The following is a 25,363-nucleotide window of genomic DNA, read 5'->3' as shown; positions in this document are numbered from 1 at the left end:
CACTGCAAATGAGTTTAGCTTTTGTAAAGTCCAAATATATTCAGGAGGCTTATTAGTAAAAATTTACTAATTAATTCTAAAAGTGAAATAATTGAAAATGCTCAATCACTCTCTAGCTTGTGATCTTGAGAAAGTTATTTCTATTTATGCATTTGTTTCTTCATCTGTAAAATGGGGACAACATCCAATTTACCATTCCCCACAGGGTTTAGAAGAGGCTTATGATGTCTGTAAAAACTTGGCACATTTTATCCTATAGACATTGTAAATGGCAAAAGATAGCTGGCTTGGTATTTTACATGTTGACACAGAACTTTAATAAAATTTTAACCCATGGAGCTTTGTGTACTCTTTCTGTTAGAAATGATACTGACAATCAATTATGTTGTGTAAACATTTTTCATTCTTAGAATCTGCCTACAAGAATAGGGGATGTAAGGATAAAAGTTTTGTGTGATAGGAATTGAGCTCTGATTTTATATTTATCTTTCTCATTTAAATATTATATAGGGCTGAAATACTGAGGTATAGCCAATGAAGTCCACTATATTATAAATACAAATAAATATAAGTGTCTGTTGCATAGTCAAAGACATTACCATCAGATGCATAATTATATGCTATCTAATAAAATAAGTATATAAATAAGTTATATAAGCAAATTATATAAGGAAATTAAAACAAGTCTATTGTCACATTTTGAAATAGATGAATGATATATAATTATGTTGTTTAAATACAAATGTATTTTGTGGCAAAGGGAATTCTATAGAATAATAGACCATTTAATCCAGCCTTCTCCCAAAGTGAACTCCAAGTTTCATCTCTCATGAAACCAGCAAATCAAAAAAACCTCTTATTCTATAAACTCAAAACCATTTTGAACTCTATAAAATTGAATAACTCATTCTACTTTTTTTTCTCTTTTAATTTGCATACCTACACAATAGTCCCTTTCTTATTCAATGCATTGATTTGGTATAATGAAGTTGCCCAGTCATCATTATTTACATTTTGTATTTCAAATATCTTCATGTCATATAACAGAAATAGCCAGGTATTGTTTGAATTCACTTTTCCCCATTTCCTTTGCTGGTGAACATTTTAAGTAACATTTTCTACAACCGTTGTGCAGCAGGAAGCTTAATAGAGATGCTGTTTCCATAACAACAAATAGGATTTGAGCAAAAACACAATGCTCAGTGGTTACTGTTCCTCACAGCAGGTAAAAGCAGTTATTCAAAATTACAAGCAGCATGACATTGAAAAAAATAAATTAAAGCAAGAGGTGCTAAGAGTTCTGTTCCATATTTAGTAAATGTTTAACTCATAAATGCTTGAGGGGGCAGCTATAGGATCCCACTCTATGCAGTATTTCTTCTCATATCATGACCTAAAATGAAGAGTAGGCATGTACATATATTTTTCAGATATTAATTGTTCTGTGAGTCAAGGAGGTACCAACAATGACAAGTTAAATATTTTCTAAACTGACTAACTTCTTATATTAACTAATTACTTATGTATAATTTCTAATTCTTATAGTTAAAAAAATATTTACCCATTTCCAAAATTGTCCTTTATTTATAAAATGCTGTTATTCTAGTTTAATGCATTTAACACTAAATATGTATTTAATAAATGGAAAAAATTCCTGAAGTTCCAAGATGTTGTAGAGTAAGATAGGCAACATAATGTGACCTAAAAGACTACAGGTGTTTTCATAGATTACTTCAAAAGTCTCTTCTCAATCCATGATTCCATATCTTAATTCCTATGGTTGTTCATTTTTTTAAATGAAAAGTATTTTGAACATTTATAGATGCATTTACCTAGATAGAAAAAAAAAGGCTTGGTCTTTTAAATTTAGAGGAATATTAGAATAAAATTAAAATACAATTTAAGGTGCAGTAGAGTAAAAATAATTAGAATAGAATTTTTTTCACAGAATCCACAAAATGTATGGGAAAGAACTTTAGGTGTAGCAAACTGAAATACAATTTCAATAAAAAACCTCTTTGTTTATCATTCCTGAAGAGTAGGGATTCAGCCCTATGACTAATTTCCAGAAATCAAATTTATTATTCATCAGTGTGTCATTCCATTTACAGACAGCCCTAATTGGCAGTTCTTTCTCACTCTAAATAAAGTAGCTAACAAAGAAACTATAATCTTCCTCCTCATATTATCTATTCACTAGTTAAAAATGGATAGCCCATGCTTTATCTCCTGTTCTGTTTAGTTATGGGAGCTTCAAGGTAGCAACTATCCATATGCAAGTGGCTGTGTAATTCATGAAGTGATCCACACATACTGTTCAGTATCGCCTCCTTCCTCCTGATGTCTACAATATTTATTTTTGAGCCTCGAGTATGATTTGTATTAAAATTTGAAGGGTCATATTTGTTCTCTCTCCTCTTCACTAGCTAATTTGCTTTAAAGTATGGATTGGGATCTTTTCATCTTCGTATTTCTAGAGCACCCCTCACATCTTGCTTATAGAAAGCATTCAATGCAGTTGAAAGCAATGAGTAAAAGATGATGATGAGTAATGATCAGAAATTAAGGTGAACAGACAAATGGCTGAACTCTCATCCCACTGTGGTAGGCAGAATTCTAATATGGTCCCTGTGATTTCTATCTCCTGGCATCCACACTTTTGCATAATCTCCTTTCTTCTAATACAGGCAGAATCTGTGCCTTACTTCTAACCAATAGAAAATGGCAAAGGTGAAGGGATTTTGTAGATAATTAAATTTGAGCTAATCAAAAGGGAGATTATCCTGGATCAGCTTAGTCTAATCAGTTGAGTTCCTTAAAAGAGGATCCAGGCATTCTCTGAAGAAAGAGACAAACAGCAGCAGAGATGCTCTCCTGCTGGCCTTGAAGAAGCAAACAACTATGATGTGAACTAACTGTGGAGAAAGCCCCATTGAAGAACACTGCAGGGAGCCTCTGGAGCTGGGGGCTTCAGTCCTATAGCCACAAGGAACTGAATTTTCCAAAAAAATGTGTGAGCTTGAGTGAGGACTCTGTACTTCAGAAAGGACAAAATCTTGATTGTAGCCTTGTGGGACCCTGGGCAAAGGCCCAACTAAGTCAAACCCAGAATGCTGACAATGGAAACAGTGAGTCCAAAACGTGTGTTGTTTCAACTGCTGAGTTTGTGGTAACTTATTATGCAGCAAGAGAAAATTAATATAGCCACTGAGGAAGTCCTCATCATGCTGTAGGATTGATCTAGTTATACAGTCAGAAATTTTATGCCAGCAACTAGGTAGAGGCACATAAGCCTGACTCTAACATAGCTTTCTATCTAATTCTATTTCTAGAAAATACCTTTCTACCCTCCTTTTTCTACTTGCTATCATACATTTAAATCAAAATGTATTTGTTAAATAGAAACCATATGTGTCAAAATGTGCTGGATTTGTGGACAGTCAAAATGTGTTTAAAGAAGAAACAACTCCTCTTTAGCACTTAAGTTAATGAAATATTATTCACTATTGTAAGGGGGTATAATTATCCAAAGAATGGCATCCAACCTGAGAATTCCCCCATAATTAAGAAGACTCAGACCAAATGAATCATTGTAGCAGGTATGGTATCCAAGACTTCATTCTAGTCAATTATACTTTTTTGGAGAAATGAGAACTTTATTTTCATATCTCTAATCAGAAGACACTTTTATGTAGCCTGTAGCTGTGTGACCCTGAGAAATGATGCTATCAACAATACTTTTTGATAAGCTAGAGTTTTGTAGCAATCAGCTTAGTAGAATTTGAAAATGAGGCTTAAATGAAAGCTAGATACAAATTAAAGGGAAAAATCAATCATTGTCCATTTGAATACATACTGCTAAAAATCTGCTTTTTAAAGAATGTATTTGAAGGGTCTAATTTTACTCTTTTTTCAAGTGTGGACAAGGTTATTCAACAATTTATTCACAGATGGATTATTCATAAAGTGTTGCGAGAAAAAGTTGGGGCACATTGCCACAGCTGATGTAAGTTCACAGAATCAAAATAAAGAGGAAAATTCTCAAATTAGAAGCTAATCAATGACAACAATTTTGATTGATCATTTCTACCATTTACTCATGGCAATGATACACATACTTTTCCCCAATACTAGAACAATGTGGGATCCAATGGCTTTCATCACAGATAAATCTCTGTGCCTTGTTTAAGAAGCAAACTACTGTACATTCAAACAATATAACAGTGTGCATAGCCCTGAAAACAAGCTCAGTATGGAGGTTTCATAATTGCACCCGAGCAGATAATTAGGCAATTAGAGCTATTAAAAGTTGACAAAGCACTAAGCCTGCATGAATTAATACTCCTGATTTCTAGAAGAAGCAAGGGAAAATAAGAAGACCTCCAGTGAATCTGTTCAATAGTCCCCTGAGGAAGAAAAGTAGTGTCCACAGGGCAAAAGGTGGGAGATTTAACTTCTCTATCTCATCCCCAGGATTCAAGAAGGGATCAGGAGAGAATCTGCTGGAGTCCTGGAAATCTCATATCATTTGCACAGAATATATTGAACACATTAATAAGGTGAAATTAACTTTGCAAAATATGTAATTGGGTAAAAACATGAGATGAAAATAAAACAATAGGACTAATGATTTAATTTCTGAAAAGCAGCTGATGCCTTGGCTCACATCAAACATGCATCTGAAGCAAGCTAAGAGGCATAGCAAGGAAAACAAGTTATTAAGAAGATTTCATTTTAAATGTGTGGGAAACACAACCGATTAAATTGAATTTTGCATGTGAATAATACAAAGTAGGAAGAGGGGCAAACCTAGTAGCCCTTGGCTCCTTGATTTACTTGTTAAATTCACAATGATTATATATGACTTAAAATTATTGCAGTTTCCCATATTGACAAATGTAATTGCTGAGACTGATGAAAGAGAATATTGGGACGCTGCTTTGGATTCTGTTGGAAAGTACTTAGGAGTTGACAGATGGTGCATACGTTCGGAGGTTGAGAAGGGTAAGAAGGTAATGAGACTAGGGACCAAAAACAATTACAGTGTCTTAAGCCTCAAATGCAGCATAATTGCATCTGTAGAGTAGGCAAAACAATTGGGTTTAATATATTCATAATGTTTGTCAGAAGTGCAAGAAACAAAACCTGGAGGTGTAGATAGAGTCTGAAAGCGTAAGTGAAACAACTACAGAACACTCTCCTCATTCAGTCACTAGAAAATTGAGGCAACAAATATTTAATGATGTGAAATGAATGAAAGTGTGTCACTGATGACTTTGTAGACTTGACATTAACAAACATGAACACATATTGAGCAAATGGAAGTAGAAATCACTAACTATTGAACTCTATTGGAACATGACTATAGACGATAATGAAATTGAAATAATACTAAAGGTTTGGCTGATGTGATTAAGAATAAATTTGGCATGAATGTGGATGAAGGAGGTCACTTTTAAAGGACTATAAAGGAAGAATGAGATTTGTTGATTGATACTGAAAAACTATCGAAAGGATATAGTAAGTTCTAAGAACAATATTTGGGGACAATATTAACAGTGAGGAAATTATAATTGGAGGATATTGACATAATCTGATTTTGACCTATCACATTTCTTCTGTTGGGAAGTAATTTATAGTAAAACAATCATTTATCTCTAAGCTCGTTGAGAATGGAGAAAACATCTACTCCACCTTTGCATCACCACAAGTACTCATTAAACGGCACAGCAGGGGCAACTAGGTGACTCAGTTGAGTGTCCAAATCCTGAAGTCGGTTCAGGTCATGATTCCAGGGCTGTGGGATCGAGCCCTGTGTCAGGCTCTGCACTGAGCATGGAGCCTGATTAAGATTCTCTCTCTCTCTCTCTCTCTCTCTCTCTCTCTCTCTCACTCTCTCATCATGTTCCTTTCCTGGCTCACAGTTGTTCCTTCTAAAATAAATAAATAAATAAATAAATGGCATGACATATATCATTCAATACATGTAGAACAAAATTAATTTTTAAAATTAAATAAATTTCATATTAAAAATAAATAAATTAATATAAAACTCATATTATATGAAGGAATTTTTAAAAAGTGAAATATTCTTCAATGTTGCCAGAGCAAAACTACTTTGATAATTTCATATACAGGTTTTTCAGTTTTTTTTCTCTAGGATCATGTTAATAGCCTTCTTTATAATTTATCTTATTTCATTAACATTAAGTCACAACATCCTTGAATATCAACATATAAATTTTTCAACTTATTTTTATTGACTGGCTTGTATTCAATTGCATGTCACCTGTCACCCTTTTCTGATCTACATTTTCTCAACCCAGCAGTCAGCTCCAGTAATCCCATAAAAAAGGGCAGGTCACATTTGTCTTCTGAACAAAACTCTCCATTTGTTCTTCATTTAACCCAGAGTAAAAGCCAAGATACAGTGTCACAAAAGGTCCAATGTAATCTTGGTGAAGCACACTCCCTCAGATCTGTTGCCTGGAACACTTTGCCCTGTGGTATTTACACGATTAATTTCATTTCCTTCAGGTCTTTTCTCAAATTCCTCCTTATTTAAAAGGTCTATCTGACCAGCAAGATTGTTCTTACCCAGTTCTACTTATTTTCATGTGTTACTTCTTTGCATGTTATAGTTTTATTTTTTTTTTTTCTTGTCCATCCTTCACAAGAATATAAGCTCTTCAAGGGCAGATAATGTCTCTTTTGCTTACTGCCATGTCTTTGCACATGAAGTGCACGTGAAAGAATCAACAAATGAATGGGACAGTAAGTTGGGAACAGCTCATCCAGTTCATTGGGTACCTTGTAAAGAATTTGTACAGCTAGTTACTTGCACATATTGGAGAGGTTTATATATATATATATATATATATATATATATATATATATATATATATATAATTTTTTAAAATAGATAATAACATGGCCATTCATTCATTCATCCAACAAATATATATTGAGTGCTAATCATGTGCCAAACCACTTGTTTGACACCAGGCACGTCAAAAGGAAAAGGACTGGCACGGTCCTTGCTAAGACTAAAAACTTTCACTTTCATGAAGGAGAATTCAACTGTGGTTTTAGAAAGAGCACATGCGGCATTGGAGCACATCTTGGGAATCTAGGGGACTTTTTAATTTTTTTTCTTAATGTTTATTTTTGAGAGAAAGGGTGGGGGGAGAGAGAGAGAGAGGGAGAGAAAGACAGAATGTGAGCAGGGGAGGGGCAGAAAGAGAGGGAGACACAGAATCCAAAGCAGGCTCCAGGCTCTGAACTGTCAGCACAGAGCCCAACATGGGGCTCAAACTCACAAACCTTAAGATCATGACCTGAGCCGAAGTTGGATGCTTAACTGACTAAGCCACTGAAGCACACCTGGGGGACTTGTGGGACAACTCCAGAACATTTTGTAAGGAGAGTCTGGGCTAGGGCAATAGCAACAAGTAAGAAGGAAAAGGAGAATCAGAAGAGTCTTTCTTCAACTTAACACCAGTTACTAACTAAAGGTACTTACTGTGAGTAAATGAGCTCATTATCTTGAATACGCCATAATGAAGAGTATAGGGAACAATACTGATTCAGGCCTCTGACACTTTAATTCAAGAGTAGTTAATAAAATTTTCAGTAGCTTGTAGATTCCCTAAACCCTAGTTGTAAATATATTAAACAGACTCCTACTCTACTAGTCTTATGTGTCATTGTCTAAGGAAAAAGGCAGATCACACTTCTGAGCAGCTCTGGGAAGACGGTGGAATGGTGATGCTTATTAGCAGGATGTCTTCCCTGAAGCCTGTGTTGACCTAATTGTGGAACACGATAACAAAACTTTGGACTATTCATCCCAAAGGTCAGCCTCTCATGCATGTATGGGTTCTTAATCTCCCCATCTGCATTTTCCCCTGTACCCTTATGTTTCTGTAATATGTAATTTACAATCATCATACACAACCCTTTATATCCCCATTCTTCTGGTTCTAATAAAGTGAGATTCTAGCCTAAATAATCTTATCCTGTTGCCCATTTACTTCTTCCTCCACATTATGGACTACTTGAATAGGGGTTGAATTTAATTTCTGAATTGAATACGTTTAATATATATATTATAAGACAGTAAGTGTGGGAGACTCAGGCCCTCACTTCCCTCTCTCCACACTGGACAACTGATGTTTACACCAATGGTGGGTAAGTGTGTGCTAATACTCAACTTAAATCCTCAGGTTGGCTGTGTTAAGGCCTAGATCCAGGAGCTAGAAAGAACCAGTTAGAACAGTTGGTTCTCCTCCTAATCTATTCTTTAATATTGACTTTATCAGTAAAGACAAGGTGAATTAAAAAAAAATCTGCCCAATTTCTATGTTTTACAAATGGAAAAGAATTCATGACCAATGCCTCCCCCTAGTCAATAACTTCTTTACTGAAGGTTTCAAACTTTAACACTAGCCGTCTTAATAAACAGGATGCCCTAGCCCTTCTGAACTAGGGTAGAAGTCATGTACAGGCTGTAGTAAAGGAGGTGATGGACGTCTCCCACCTTTCATAGACATTTTATTCATGCCAGCTCGCATTCTTTCTCCTACCACATAAATGGCTCCCTGCTCTCTCCCTGCCTCACTCTTCCAATACATACTCCACACAATATGGGTGATCAGTTTTATAACAATACTGTACTGGATTAGAATTTAAGTGTCTACAAGTAGGTAGCAGCAGAACTTGTAAGGAGGCCGATGAGCCCACATTGGTTTTATAAATGGATATTTTAGACAAATTTATCAAAGTTCCAAGGGGAATAGAAATCCTAATGGTACTGAAGTTACATAATTATTTTTGAGATGATTGAATGAATAAAAGAAATGAGACTTCCCTTTTAGCCTCAGTGGGGAATATAAGAGAAGGGAGGAAAAAAATATTAATGGGGTCCTCATCTCTGTAAGGCACTGTATTTAGCATTTCATATAATTTAGAAAATGTAATCTATACTATGTATGTCATGAGAATTTAGTCCATTAATTTATTTAATCTTAACCTCATTCCAAATGAGATGGCTTTTTAGTAATGAAGTGACTTTTTACTAATGCATGCTATAAGACAGGAAAAAAAATACATTAAGATAAAAGAGAAGATAAAATAAATGATGTAGGGGCACCTGAGTGGCTCAGTTGGTTGAGCATGCGACCTCGGCTCAGGTCATGATCTCGCGGTTTGAGTTCAAGCCTCGTGTCAGGCTCTGTGCTGACAGCTTGTAGCCTGGAGCCTGCTTTAGATTCTGTGTCTCCTTCTCTCTCCGCCCCTCCCCCACTTGTGCTCTATGTCTCTATGTCTCTCAAAAATAAATAAATATATATTTTTTTAAATAAATGATTCAAATAGGGAAATATTTTGGGTACAGCTAGTGCTAAATAATGTATAAGACTATGCAGACTATTGTAAGGTTGGGTTGAAAATTTGGCTACGAGCTGCTGAACCATCACACCAAAGTATGGTATAGGTTTAATTTTATTACTTGGTTTCCATTTAAAAAGGAAAAAAAAGTTGAAAAGAATCATCACAGCTTTTCCTGGCACTGAAAAAAGAAAAAAAATCCCCATGGATCCTATTAAGATGAGGAGGCATTTTTTGTTTTATTCCTAGTATATAGTAGAAGAAACTGCAAGTCACATATTATAATGAATTTGTGAAGGTAACTGAAAGTTTGATATTATGCTTTTATCCACTTTGATTTGAAACTATACAATTTCCTACTACATCGTGTATTTGGTCGAATTCACTGATCAGGCAGGAAGTAAAACTAACTAAACAACTGTATTTCACAGCTAAGTGTGTACTCTTCAAGCCACTGCTGAAACCAACAGTATCAACAAATGATTCCATGCTGCTCACATTTCTATTGAACACTACTCTCATTCATCTAGTATACCTTAAAATAAAAAATACATATATCAACTAACAAAAGAAGGCCTAAGGTATTAAAAATATAAGCAACCAAGAGGTACACATCTTGCCAGAAACTGAGAAATCAAAAAAAAAAAAAAAAAGGAAAGTAAAAGAAAGTGCTATCATTAAAAATAATAAAAGATGTCTTTCTTCAAATTTAGAGGGCAGCAAAATTATTTTTATTGAAGAAAAAATATTTTTTATAAATATATTATGACAAAATTAACTGTAGAGATATATATATGTTCAGCTTCAATCCTAGTATCACCAGGTAATCAAAGGAGTCTGGCTCCAAAACCGAGATGATGAATACATTGGAAAACCTGCTGAGGAGTGTAAAAGATAGATGTATGTAAAGCCCAGCAGTTTAGCAATGACTAAGTTTAGCAATGACAGATCTCTGGAAGTATTACAAGGTAGTAATAAACAAAAAGGGGAAGGAATGATTTCTCAAATCTAATGACACACTAGAGGAACTTATGTATTGAATGGCAAAAAATAAATAAATAAATTTCACTTTAACTTTTTTTTTTTTTTTTTTTTTTTTTGGGACAGAGAGAGACAGAGCATGAAGACAGAGCATGAACGGGGTAAGGGCAGAGAGAGAGGGATACACAGAATCAGAAACAGGCACCAGGCTCCGAGCCATCAGCCCAGAGCCTGACGCGGGGCTCAAACTCACGGACCGCGAGATCGTGACCTGGCTGAAGTCGGACGCTTAACCGACTGCGCCACCCAGGTGCCCTTACTTTAACTTATTTTTAAAACACCCTTTTGAGGTAGATTTTGAATGACCAACTAGTAGAAATTTATAAGGAAGCAAAGAATTATTTTTTAAAAATACCAAGTTTTTGAATTGATATTCAGAATTTGTTAATCATTGTGAAAACATGGAGGAAAATGTATGTTATTGTGATTACTGTTCAGAATGGTAAATTTTAACTTTGGCAGGTAAAGATTTTAAACCAAAGAAACAGAAGGTATGTTTTAATGGAATTATAATTAGATGTTGATTTTCCAGGAAAATGGAGAAAAAATATGTATTCTTTTAGGAGAAAAAAATTTATAGACAGCAAAATTTTAAAGTGTGTCAACATCAATTCATTTAATATGAGAATGACTTGGTTACAATATGGCTAAAGCATGTTCTCTTTTCTGTAATCATTAGTTTTAAGACCACTGAGATTGTTCATGTGCCTTCCGTTAAACTATGGTTCTTTTATAGTTCATTAGTCACCCCATGAAAGGGAAGAAGAAAGAAGAGTATGATCTTGCGGAAGTAATACCCTAGTTTCAGTTTTTTCTTTGACCTTAAAAATAATCTGTTTCAATTATTATTTCCTTGGACAGAGGAAAGATTCAGGCAAAGTGAGGCAATATAAAGTAGTTGTATGCAGTCAAAGTGAAAAGATGAACAAAATGGTGACAGGAAGACAAATTCCAATTGCTGCAGAAGAACAAAATGCTTGACTTTCTGGAAAGGCAGAAAAGGAAACCCTCAATTAAATTAAAAACCCTCACCTTTATAATGGTGAGAGCTTTATCCTTTTATTAAACACACAAGCAAGGTATTTTACCTCCTTTCCCAGTAATGGTTCTGGTTTCCTGATTTTCAGGGCTTTAAGTGTCAGGTTGTGGTTCTGTGATGCAAAATTACTGTAATTCCAGTTCCTTTTATTATCTAACACTGTGAATTATAAAGTTTCTATTAAATAATTATTAACTAGAGCATTTAAAATAGATAGGCTAAGAATAAGAGGGGAAATATCCATTTTCTTTATTTCCTTATGGTTTATAAAATGGGGTCCTGATGACTTTTATTTTTGGTAATACCAATATAAATAATTTATATGCTATTGACATCTTACAGTTACAATTCAGTAATTTTTATTTTCTTGGTATATAAGCTTTAGTCCAGAAGATGGTTTATGTGACACGCAATTCATGCACAATACAATTGGAGCTGAAGTGATCATCTAACGGTAATTATTGAGCTTATGGCGAACACTTCAAAAAATATTAAAAGTGTCAGTTTTTTTTCCAGATATTCTAAATAATTGCTAATAAACATATTTAAGGTTCTTGTTTACTCCCTTGGATTAACTTTTTTTTTAAATGTAATCTGTACGGACTGCCTCAGTTACCCTCATTCCATAAGTACAACAGCAACAGGGCATCAGCTCTTATTAGCAGAATGGTACAACTGCTGTCTGCAAAGTCACACATTACTTCTGAATCACTAACTCCAGTGGTCTCATCATCCTTTAGTGTACTTCTTCATGTATTTTTACACCAAATATTGCAAGGTATTTAAAATATGCCAGGCACACTGTAACTAAATTTTTAATTTAACTTTAAATAGCCATATGTGGACAGCGACTAATGTAGCAGAGATCACAGGTCTATATGATCTCCTCACCACAACTGTACCCTCTTCCAGTCCCTGGCGCAAATAAATACCAACCTCTGAAAAACATTTGACCATCTTTCTTTGCTAATAAATGCCACATGCAAAAAAATATTGCTAAATGCAAAAAAACATTTTTTTTCCACTTTTTCAAGAATATTTACCTTGTAAAGATCTATGCTATAGGGGCGCCTGGGTGCCTCAGTCGGTTGGGTGTCAAACTTCGGCTCAGGTCATGATTCACGTTCCATGGGTTCAAGGCCCATGTCAGGCTCTGTGCTGACAGCTCGGAGCCTGGAGCCTGTATCGGATTCTGTGTCTCCCTCTCTCTCTGCCCCTCCCCTGCTCATGCTCTGTCTCTCTTGCTCTTAAAAACAAATAAACATAAAAATAAAAATAAAAATATGTGCTACAAAAATCGTCAGAAATATCTGATGAGAATTTAAGCATTTGTATGTTGTCTGCAATGTACTTTTTAATATAAAAATGTGTTAAAAATTAAATGTCTTACTATATGTCTGGTCCATCCCTATTCAAGCTGATTTAAGCAGATTTTAAACTTGGTAATTCTGAAAATAACAGGAATATACTGTTAGTCAATTTTATATCCTGCTTTATGTACACATATATTCAAAAGACCAAGTGAAAACATTAAAGGCAATCATTTCTTCTTACTTTACTATATTCCACATTCTATTAATTTTTATAATCAGGAAAAAGGTAAATTATATTTCATATACTCTTCTCCATATATCTGTGATACAGATTTTGGGAGTTTGAAATCTCTCAATGAACGGCAGCTACATCTATGCTCAAGAAAAAAAGGCATCAATAAATCAATATATTGCCTTTATTAATGATAAAGGTTAATCTGGAGGACATGTCATAATGTGCGATCTAAATGGATCTGTTAGTTTCCACAGGAACAACCCACCAGAGGAAAATTTTAGTCTGTCATGCAGAAAAACTTATGACTTTATACATGATAAGTCTGAAAAGGAAAAAGACTAAAATTCCCAACTAAGGTTCCAGTCATGGCACAGAGACCAAAAGGTATTGCCCTCCAGGTAACTCTATTTCCACAGAAAGGACCATGTTATTGGAAATGTTAGAAAAAAATGACCATTATGCAACATGTAGATATAACTCCATCCTAACATATTCTAGCTCTTTCATCTATGTCATTAATTTTAATGATTAAACTTATTTGCTCTCTAAATGCTACATATTGCCTAGTTAGGGTCAAATGTATAAAAATTGTAGCATGAATCGCAGTAACCCAGCAGTTAGCAACAACCCTGAATAAGCATACTCCCTTGGCATCTCTGAGGCAGCTGCCTCTAAACACCATGGAACAAAGTTCTAAAACATGTGCTTCCTGCGGATATCCCATCATGAGAGAAGAGAAGAGGAGACTGATCCATATGTACCCTTTATCTCCTTTATGTTTAGCTATCAGGTAATTTATTTATACTGCTTGGGGATGAGTAAATAAACTCCAGCTTCACTGAAATGTGAGGAATTATTTCTTTCAACAATATATAACATTTTGTTTTTATTTTTGTTTTTGTCTTGTTTTTGTTTTTGTTTTTAAAGCAAACTCTATAACCAATGTGGGGCTTGAACTCACAACCCTGAGATCAAGAATTGCATGCAGTACTGACTGAGCCAGCCAGGTACCCCATTATAGACTTATTTTTAAAATGAGATAATTCATATTTGACAATCTTCTAGGGGAAAATTGAGTAAAGTAGAAGAAAAAGTGAAAACAGAATCACAAGACTTGGTTTGGTCCAGGTCCAGCACCAAGATGTTGGGCATTGTGCTAGTGATTTTGGCTCTCAGAACCACAGTTTCTTAGTCAGTAAAATAAAAGATTTAAATTCCAGGGAACTTCTGAGTATCTTTATAATCTTTATGTCTCTACTTATAGTCCCAAACATAGGATGAACATCTCAACGATAAGAAGAATATTGCAGAATATTCTGTTTGCAACTTCAGATTCTAGAATAATTTCCTTTACACATTTGAAATTCAATGTTTATTATTTTTTCTTGATATTAAACAAGAATAAATTTGGCAAAATCTAAAAAACCAAAAATAACTAGGCAAACTCTCATCAACTCCTCATTTCCTGATTCTGTGATATGCAACTGAAAATAGGAGTTGTGTGCTTTGCACATAGAAAGGGAAATAAGACATTCATTTGTCTCATCCTGGACTTACTACTTGGCTTGACCTCAGATGTCTTCTCTACTGACTTTTCTTTAATGATAGAAATGTGGACTGCAATACACTTTGCTTAAATGTATTTAATTTTCATAAAAAGATAAAGATACATAACATTATCTCCCTCCTGAACAACAACAATACACCTTCCATTACCCTACTGCCAAACTGATTTTCCTAATAACAGCAAATATTTATATTATTTAGTGCTTACTCTGTATCAGAGTTCTAAGCTCATTAAAATATATTATCTCATTTTTCATTTCAAAATTCTTTAGTGGCTTTCTTTAACCTTAAGGAGAAAAAATAATGAAGTTATTTTCTCATGGTATATTTTGCCTTCACATTAAATATGAGTGATATATGTCTGTAAAAGTGAAAATGAGTCCATACTTATTTTTTCAAATCTATTCTATTGTTATACGGATTTTTTTTTTTTTTGCTTTCTCCCTTTGATTTATCTGCAAAAGAAGGAACCCTGGTTTTCACTACTTCCATCTAGGTATTTAATTATAAAATCATAGCATAACAGTATAGTAGTTTCAGCCTTTTTATTTTTTTTTTATTTTTTTTTCAGCGTTTATTTATTTTTGGGACAGAGAGGGACAGAGCATGAACGGGGGAGGGGCAGAGAGAGAGGGAGACACAGAATCGGAAACAGGCTCCAGGCTCTGAGCCATCAGCCCAGAGCCCGACGCGGGGCTCGAACTCAGGGACCGCGAGATCGTGACCTGGCTGAAGTCGGACGCTTAACCGACTGCGCCACCCAGGCACCCCAAAACCTTTTCAGTTTAAAAGCCTTTTTAAACGTTACATCCATTAGAAGCAACTATCAACTAGAATCCAATACTTATGCATAGTTACTTTTACCATCAGTCGTATAGACTCTACTCATTTCCCCCATTACTTAGTGCCCTTTCCCAGTGTCTTTTGGTGAAGCTATTCACTACATTTATAATACAGTTACACTGCTTGGTCACATTCTGCATTCCATGCCGGATTCTCTAGATTCCTATCTGATTTATTTTTAATTTGCATATAATAATTTTGTGAATTTAGCATTCACTCTTCCTGCTGTAAAAAAAAATGGGTTTTGAAAATTCATGGTTTCATATATTCCACATTACATTATCATACAGAGTAGTTTTATCAGCCCATAAAACCCTGTACTCGACCTATACAAACCCCCTACCCTGAATTCCTGGCAACCATTGATCCATTTATCATCTGTATATCTATCTCTGCCTTTTACAAAATGTCATATAAATGACCTCATACACACTTTTTTTTCAACTTAACAATATACACTTAAGATTCACCAAAGTCCTTCCATGGCTTAACAGCTCATTTCTTGTTAATGTTGGTAAGTATTCTATGTTACTGTTATAACAGAGTTGTTTATCCATCCACCTGTTGAAGTACATCTTGATTACTTCCAGTTTAAGGGGATTATGAATAAAGCTGCTATAAACAGTTGCATGCAGGTTTACATTTGGACATAAATTTTCAAATCAATACTTAGGAGTACAATTGTGGAATGATACGGTTAAGAAATATGTTTAGTTTTGAGGGGCGCCTGGGTGGCTCAGTCGGTTGAGCATCTGACTTCGGCTCAGGTCATGACCTCACAGTGCGTGATTCGAGCCCCGCATCGGGCTCTGTGCTGACGGCTCAGGGCCTGGAGCCTGTTTCGGATTCTGTGTCTCCCTCTCTCTCTGCCCCTCCCCTGCTCATGCCCTGTCTCTCTCTGTCTCAAAAATAAATAAAAACATTAAAAAAAATCTTTAGGAAATATGTTTAGTTTTGTATGAAAGTACCAAGTTCCTTCCAAATGGCTCTTCTATTTTTGCATTTTCCCATAACAATAAGTGAAAGTCCCTGTTGCTCTGCATCATAACCCAAAGCTGGTATTGTTACCATTTTAGACTTTAACCACACTCATTTATGTGTACTTTTAACTCATTGTTTTAATTGGCATTTTCCCAATAAAAATGCTATCGAGCATCTTTTTTTACCCTTATTTGCCATCTCTTTATCTTGGGTGAGTTGTCTCTTCAAATGTTTGGCCCATTTTAAAATTGGGTTGTTACTTTCTTATTGTTGAATTTTAATATTTCTTCATACATATTGGAAAAAAGTACTTTATCAGATATATGCGTTGCAAATATTTTTCTCTAGTACATGGCTTGTCTTTTATACTCTTAATGCTATCTCTTGTAGACTAATAGTTTTAAATTTTAATAAAGACCAATTTATCAATTTTTCTTTATTACAAAACTGTGTCAAAAACTTATTGCTAAATCCAAGGTCACACAGATTTACTTCAAAAAGCTATATAGTTTTTCATCTTACATTTAAGTCTATGAACCATTTTATGTTAATTTTTTTGCATATGAATGTCTATTTATTTCAGGACTATTTCTTGAAATGCTTTACAGATCATCTGCATCCTACTGAGTTAAAATTGAATTACTGCTATTTTGTAAGTAACAATTATTTATTATTAAAATAGAATTTAGGAAATACTGTAACTTGCTAACACTAAATATGAGCTGGGAGCTTGGGTGGCTTAGTTGGTTAAGTGTCCAAATCTTAGTTTTGGCTCAGGTTATAATCTCGTGGCTTTGTGGGTTTGAACCCCACATCAGACTCCACACTGGCAGGGCAGGGCCTGCTTGGGATTCTTTCTCCCCTCTCTCTTTCTCCCTTTCTCTGGCCTCCTGCCACTCATACTATCTGTCTCTCTCAAAATAAGTAAAAAAAAAAAAATAAATAAACTCTAAAAGAAAATCTGAGCTTATTTATATCCTATAGGATTATGTCACAATTAAAAAAAAAATGTCTAAGTTTTCTCTCTCAATAACAGGTACTAGTTACCTTTCCTTTATAAATGTTTCTTGTGTAACTCAAAAGTATCACTGACCATTTATTCTTTAATGTACTTTATTATACAGGTTAATTTCAGTATCGAAGCATTCAGGAAGTCATTTTATCATTGCTCACTATGAAATTTTATCAACATTCTTCACTAATCCAAACAATTTTCTTTGAAATATAACTGAGATCTAATTCCTAACCTTCATGAATCTTTGTTCCCTGCCATTCCCAAATTAGCACTGAATTCCAGCAGTTGACTAGAATTGTGATCAATTGAAGCCATTTATTTTTAATGTAAAATTAATTGTTTGTGGAGTTAATATTAATTGGACTCATTGGTCTCTCATTTAAAAAAAATTAAATAGAGAAAATAAAGCAGCTTGCAAATGATCACACTGAATTGCAGCATGAAGAGCACCACCATTTCTTAATTGACTGAATATTAGTAAAATAACCTAAGAAAATTAGATTAGTTAAGCAGTCCCAGATGTCGTTCCTGGACACTACTCTGTTTTTGATAGAATATTGAGATTTTAAAATGTCTGAAAATAAGAAACAAATGAAAAAGAGATTAAATTTTTTTTCATGAGATACTTTATAACATAATCGGGAGTGACTGGAATCAGTCTTTAGACTTGATAGAGAGTGCCTGTGAATATTTATTTCCAGGATTGATGAATATTTCTGATGCATCTTTTGGAAGAGTCAAAGGTGAAAGTGGGTGTTGAATAACACCCTCTTTGACCAACTTTGACCAAAGCCTCTAGTAAGAGATGTCACATGGAAACAATTTCCTACAATGTAACAAGGAGAAAAGAAATCTTTCCCACTAAAGAATTATCTGGAGTTGAGTAAAAATTACGTTACTAGACTGATGAAAGTAAACATGTTAAGTGCTAAGGAAAGACAATATAGAGTTAAAGAGGATGCTTTGCAAGGTTCTTGCAGATTTTCAATAGTTTACTAACACCTTAAGAATTCAATAAATTATACAACTTTGCCTAAAAATAAAATGAAGTGAGTCTTTTGGTTTTTATTGCTTTATGTAAAAATATTTTTAACATTTATTCATTTTTGAGACACAGAGACAGAGCATGAGTTGGGGAGGGGCAGAGAGAGAGAAAGAGACACAGAATCTTGCTGGTTGGCACAGTACCAGACGCCAGGCTTGAACTCAACAAACCGTGAAATCATGACCTGAGCTGAAGTTGGATGCTCAACAAACTGAGCCACCCAGGCACCCCTGATTTTTAAACAAATATGGGTATATAAGCTGCTTTCTATATATAGTGCTTAGCATTACTCATTTATACATGTATATAAAATATATTTATTGGCAGTGTTGCTTTTTGTATAAAACATTATCTCATTTTAGGATTAGAGACACTCATGTTCATTTATTAATTTGCCAACTTTTTTCTAAAAATGCTGACTACTTTTTCTTTACTATACTCTGTACTCCAGCCTTGAGTACATAATAGTGGGGGGGGGGGGCGGGAAGAAAGGAGATACTTTTTTGTCCCAGTTATTTTGACTATATTGAGGTATAATTGACATATACCATTCTGCAAGTTTAAGGTGTACAACATAATGATTTGATATATATCAAATGATATATATTATAGGGATACACCAATATAATGATTTCATACACACACACACACACACACACACACACACACACATACACATCTATTACCTCACATAGTTACAATTTTTTTACGGTGAGGACTTTCTAAATCTACTCTCTTAGCTACTGTCAAATACATAACATAATATTGTTAGCTAAGTGTTTGCTTTTATGGTGCTCATAGTCCACACAAGTCTAGTGAGAAAAGAAAAAAAAAAAACACTGGTCAATTGTTGGGTAAGCACCTTGTCATTAAATTACAACTTTGGCTTAAAGAATTGTGTATCTTGAACACTCTATGAAAATAGATTTATAAATAATACTACAGCTAGTCATTTGAATCTTATTAAAGCTCGTAAGATGAGAAACAAATTTGCAGAATATTACTAGAGAAATTAGGTGGTAAATGTGTATGGTCCTATGGATGGACAAGAAACATGATGAAAGTGCTTACATTCCAAGTAGAGGGAGGTAGGTACAGAGTGAGGAGTGGTCAGGGATAGATAACTCCTAGCATAATTCATTCAATAATTCTCCATAATCTGTTTTGTTTAGAGCTGTCCCTGCTACCTATGATACAAATATTCAAATCTAAATGTTTTTCTCTACAAAATGATAAGTATGAATTGCATATTACTTTTAATTATTGAAATAAGTTAATTTCTCTTGCCTCCTAATGTTAAAAAAATTATAATTTAGGTTATTAATATAATGAAGTATCCAAAACTGCTAAGTTTCAAGCTCTTAAAATCTTAATCATATACCTTTCACCATTTGACTCATGTGAAGTTCAACATCACATCACAGGGCCCTTAAAAGGATTTGGGTTAGATTCCCATAGCGAATACTTTACAAATGCAGACTAGGGGCAAGTTGGAATTCACAGGGAGGATTAGTAGTAACACACATGTTGGGGGGAGGAGGGCAGGAAGATAGGGGGGTTCAGAGAGGTTGAGTGGTGGGGGCAGAGTAAATATAGTGGTCCTAAGGAACATTTTCTATACTCTGAAGAATATGGAAACAGCATAGGTCATGGAGGGAAGAAAGTAGAAAGACTTTCATGTAATATATTTCCCATAAAGTTAAGATGAAAGGGGATTGTAATAAGTCTCTTTTAAAACATGTGTCTGACTGATAACAGAATGAAACCATCAGTCTTTATACCTAAGAGTATGTGAAATTAAGAGCACTGTGAAAAACAGATGGGCAGCATGAGGACTGTGGTGCTGAGACATACTGAGCTCCAGGGAAGGGCTGTACAGTCTTTTCCTGAGTGGACACCTGTGTGATTTTCACATCTGCTCGTTATAAGAATTTAGTGAATGAACACTAAAATTCAGTGAGTAGAGTGTATGAGATATAGAAAAGTAAAATACAAATGTAGGGCATAGAAGGGATACACCAGATGACACCATGGACTTATACTTACAAAATAATAGAATGTTCTACTAGTCACAATATTCATGCAACTAAAGTTTGAAATATGTGAGTGGCTGGGGTGAACCAAAGTGGGGCACAGAGACATTATAGGAGATCATTGGATGTGCAACCTAATCCAGGCAGGTTTTGGAAGCTGGAGTTCCTCATCTCCCTATGGCATATGTTTGTTCTTGATCTGTGATGAAACAACAAGGATCAGACTTTAAGAACTGCAGTTTCCTTGAGGTTGGGAAGTCCAGAGGTGGATGGAACTGTAACATTATGGAATCCTCAGGTTCAAAACGCTCTTTAAATTATTTCCTCCCTCCGCTCTTATTGTGATTCTCTCTCACTATAACACTAACATACATAATATATGAAGCATAATTTCAAATATAATGGTACAATCAAGCAAATTAGTATTTGTCTCCACATAAATAAAGGGAAAAAATGCCTCAGCTTTTATCTACAGCAATAGAAAATGCTTTCATTTGTTGAATATCTAATGCCAATGCATATAATTTAGACCAAGATTTTTTTCAGCTTCTCTTGGTCACTATCTTAGTTGATACTAAATTGGGAAGCCAAATGAATGGCATAATTATTACCACAAAATCACTTTAATGTATCATTTATCTATAAGATATACACTGATGCATTACCAGTGTAAAGACTGTGTTGGTTATATTGAATGAGTTCCTAATTTTATCTATAGTTTTCCTAAAGTAACTATTACATTTATTTATTTCCACTAAAGACAGAAAGAAAATATTTTGAACAAGTAAAATGGTTTTAAAGATACCTGAACATATCTTTGAAAACTAAAATGTTTTTAGTTTTATCATTCCTTTAAAATAATTCTTCTTTATTATTATTGTTGTTGTTATTATTATTATTATTATTATTATTATTATTATTATTATTATGCTTTATTCTGGATGGCTCTGATTCTGTGAACAAAACTTTTCTGTAAAATAAATGATTTGATAAGCCTTCTTCAATTATCATTTTCAGGTTTACTTTTTAAAGTAGTTGAACTACATTCTTCACTTAGTAATTGACTTACGAACTGATTTAACTTTTATGAGTGCTAAGTAAAATTTTGTTTTCAAGCTGACTATAACCAAAGTGTACACGTCTTTTGAGTTTTATGAAATTTGAACATTTTCCATTTTCCCCTTTAATTAAAATCTTATTTCACTGCTCTATTTTCCCTATTTTTCTCTGAGTAGTTGAAACAAGTGTAAATGGGAAATTTCAAAAGAATGGGAACACTTGGCCGTATTTCTGGCTGATCAAGAAGCAGAAAATGCAGGAAATCTAATGAGAAAGCTTATTATTATGATTTGCACAGCTCAGCTTTTGCATAATCAAGCATGTCAATGCACTCACACATTTGCGAATGCTGCTTAGAACCACACATCTGAATCTTTTTAATGTTTCTCCATTACCATTGCTTTTGCTGCCCCACTCAGGAAGCCATCATCCATGACCCCAATTTTCAAAATGGGCCAGCTAAAAACAAAGACTGGATGTGTTTCCTAATCTCATCAAACCTTATTTTTTTTAAGCAGAATGAAAACAGGTGGTGTTCTCAATTTTTAAAGGGGACGAATTATGAACTGTAATCTGAATATGGCTGTGATTATCCAGGTACAACTGCTCACATGAAAGTTGGTAAAATTGTAGAAGAAGCTATGTAATATTCAGGTGATCTTTGTTAGCATCTGTGGTGATTTTGAATCTTTAATATCATGCAGCACTCCAGTTAATGTTATAGGAACATATGTTGCTATTTGTCAATATGAGAGTGTAATACATATGCATGAAGGAGGGTGTCATGCCAAGGCAACAGCATCTACATCCTCCCAAAAGAACTGATATAAGTAGTAAGTACCTTTCACTCCCTTTCACACCTTTCCCTCATCCTTATACTTAAGATTCACATTAAAACATGATGAAATGATGAGGCACTGTAAGGGTTGGCTGCTATGGTTTGGCAATATTTTAAAATTCTGGTTGGTGAATAAGGATAACTAGTATATGACTATCCATTTCATGACTATTTATTATTACTATTATTACAGTTATTTTACTTTATTTATTGTATTTATGATTAGTAAATAGATGATTACATCAGTGATTCTGATTAAGAGAGAAAAGAATTTCAAAAACATATTTTCATGTTGTTATTTATAATAAGATGAAATAAAATTTAAGTGCCGATAATTAGTGTTTCCTAAGACTTTATGAATAATAAAGGAAACATAGATGATGGTAAAATTCAGCGTGTTTATAGCTGACTGAAGAATCCTTACAAAAGTTGCTATTTCATGGACTCCTGAAGACCTGAAAAGGCTGCACGTGGTGAGATGACATGGAAGCAGGGATCTAAAACTAATATTCAGAAGGAGGACATTGAGGTCTTTTTCATCAACTATATACATGGCACATAAGCTATGAGAGCTAACAAATATTATAAAGAACAGAGTCAGAATACAAAATGATGTCAATAAAATGAAAAGACAAGCAAAAATAATGAGATGAAATTTTAAAACATTAAATGGAAACAACTGATCTTAGGCTGGAAAAACATTTTTCTTTTTCGCAAATATAACATTGCATGGTAAAGATGAGGCATGACAAAAACACGTGTTAGAGATTTTAACTGGTGAAAGATTAATATGAAACAATGGCAGGATGAGTAAAAGCCCTCAGAATATTTAGGATGTATCACTCTTTGGAAAGAACTGTATGTGTTCCAACACAGATTTTAATGTCTTTCCATAACCTTACATTTCTAGTCCTAATTTTGAAACTGAATTAGTATATTAGAATTTAAAATCCTTTCAGTATCCTGACAGAAAGAAAAATCAAAGCTTGTTGACCATCTCCCTCCTAAGATATGATCAAGATTCTGCTCAATATGTTAGATATGATCTACTCAAGGTAGACCTCAGACATTCTCGACACTAAGTTCATGCATATAATTAATTAAAAATATTTACTGAGACTCAATTATGGGCCAAAAACTATACAAAGCACAAATACTAGTCTTTCTCTGAAGGAAATAACTACAAATTTTAGAAAAGTTATCTTCACAAATAGATTTATCACTATTATTTATTTTAGGGAAGGCAAAAAAAAAATTTCACAGGACAAAAATTGAAGAAAAGATAGGTAAATGTTCTATAACATGGCAGGATATTGTTAATAATAGTATTTCTTAGGGCTTTATAATAATATAAATTTGCTCATGTCAACATATTATTGAAATAGCAGAACATGAAGATATTTATAGTATGATCACAATTATGTAAAAGGTTTAAAAAAGCATACAAAAATGTCCTATAGCATATCTAAGTGAACACAATACTGAACTATAATATAAGGCTGCTGACAAATACAGGAAATAACATGAAACAACAATTCACAAACCCAGAAAGTTACCTGGTAAACAAATATACAAGTATTCTAACTTGTTCAAGTGAATCACAGTAAACCTAATTGAAAACACTAATGTAAGTTTATTTCTCTTAATAAGTAAAAAATTATACAATAATATGTGAGATCAAAATTACAACCACAAAAAGGATATGCGTTCACAACTTTTATGGAATATTTTGTTAGAATATTTATCAAAAGCTATAAACTCAGACATTTTGACCCTATCCATCCTTAATTTCTATTAAATTATGAGACATTTTCCTATGCAAAAATAAAAGCAGGATAGAAGTTCTAACTATGCAAATGCTCCCTGAAATGTTACATGAAACTTCTGAGGGCAATGTACTCAGTGATAAAGGAATGGTCAATTAGATTATAGTTGTTATCTTAGTGGTAATAATTTATGAAGGTTTTTAAACAGCATGTAGATATAGGGTCAAATGAAAGTCAGGTCACAATTATAAATACATTATTATTTAAAGCTACATAAAGTGGTTTCTGGCTGGCTCAGTTGGTAGAGCATGCGACTCCTATCTTAGGGTCATAAGTTCAAGCCCCACATTTGGCATGGAGCCTATTTAAAATTTTATATGCATACACACAGACACACACACACACACACACACACACACACACACACACATTTATTTATTTATTTATTTATTTATTTATTTATTTATTTTAAGTGGAACTTTTACACTTGATCTTAGCCAAAAGGCCGAGAAGCGATTAAGTGGAACTTTTAAACAGTCACAATAATTTTGTTAGGGTGTCTAAATGATGGGAACACTTCCTTGGATATTCTAACATTCTATTCTATTTTCTATTCTATTCTATTTATTATTTTATTGTTTTTTAAGTAGGCTCCAACTCAATGTGGGGCTTGAACTCATGACCCTGAGATCAAGACCTGAGCTGAAATCAAGAGTCTAATGCTTAACCAACTGAGCAACCCAGGTATCCCCACATTAGATTATTTTAAATATAGTTAAAAATATAATCATACTTAGAGCCAAGAATTAAGTCTGGGACATATGTGTATTACTTATAACACTGAAGCAAATTATACATGAGTTAGTAGAGAAGAAACTTGAGAAAATAGGTGAATTAAATCTCTGAAAATTATTGATGTTTAAGACATAGGCAAAGGATGAAGACTCACATTAACCTGATTAGAATGAAAAATCAGGCTGAAAAATACTGACTCCATTATTAGGCTGAAAAAGATTGACTCAGCTACTATATCTCCAACAAAGTAAAAAAAAAAAAATCAGTTTTTCGTGAGGGCCGGTACTGTACCTGCTGAAGTAGCTTCCTTTCCTCCCTAATTATCCTCAAATACAAACAACAGACCATCACTGCTATGAAGTAACCAGTGTATGTTTCTCCACCTCCAGAACCTGTAATAACTGATG

General features: G+C 34.0%; 1 long non-coding RNA gene across 1 annotated transcript in view; it reads right to left on the bottom strand.

Moving 5' to 3' along the window:
* Positions 1–25,363, bottom strand: part of LOC123379273 — a 407,173-nt gene that overhangs the window by 220,563 nt on the left and 161,247 nt on the right. The window lies entirely within an intron of this gene.

This window comes from Felis catus, chromosome A1, assembly GCF_018350175.1.
Source record: "Felis catus isolate Fca126 chromosome A1, F.catus_Fca126_mat1.0, whole genome shotgun sequence".
NCBI lineage: Eukaryota > Metazoa > Chordata > Mammalia > Carnivora > Felidae > Felis > Felis catus.
The sequence above is the reverse complement of the archived record's forward strand: the minus strand, read 5'-3'. Positions and strand labels throughout refer to the sequence as shown.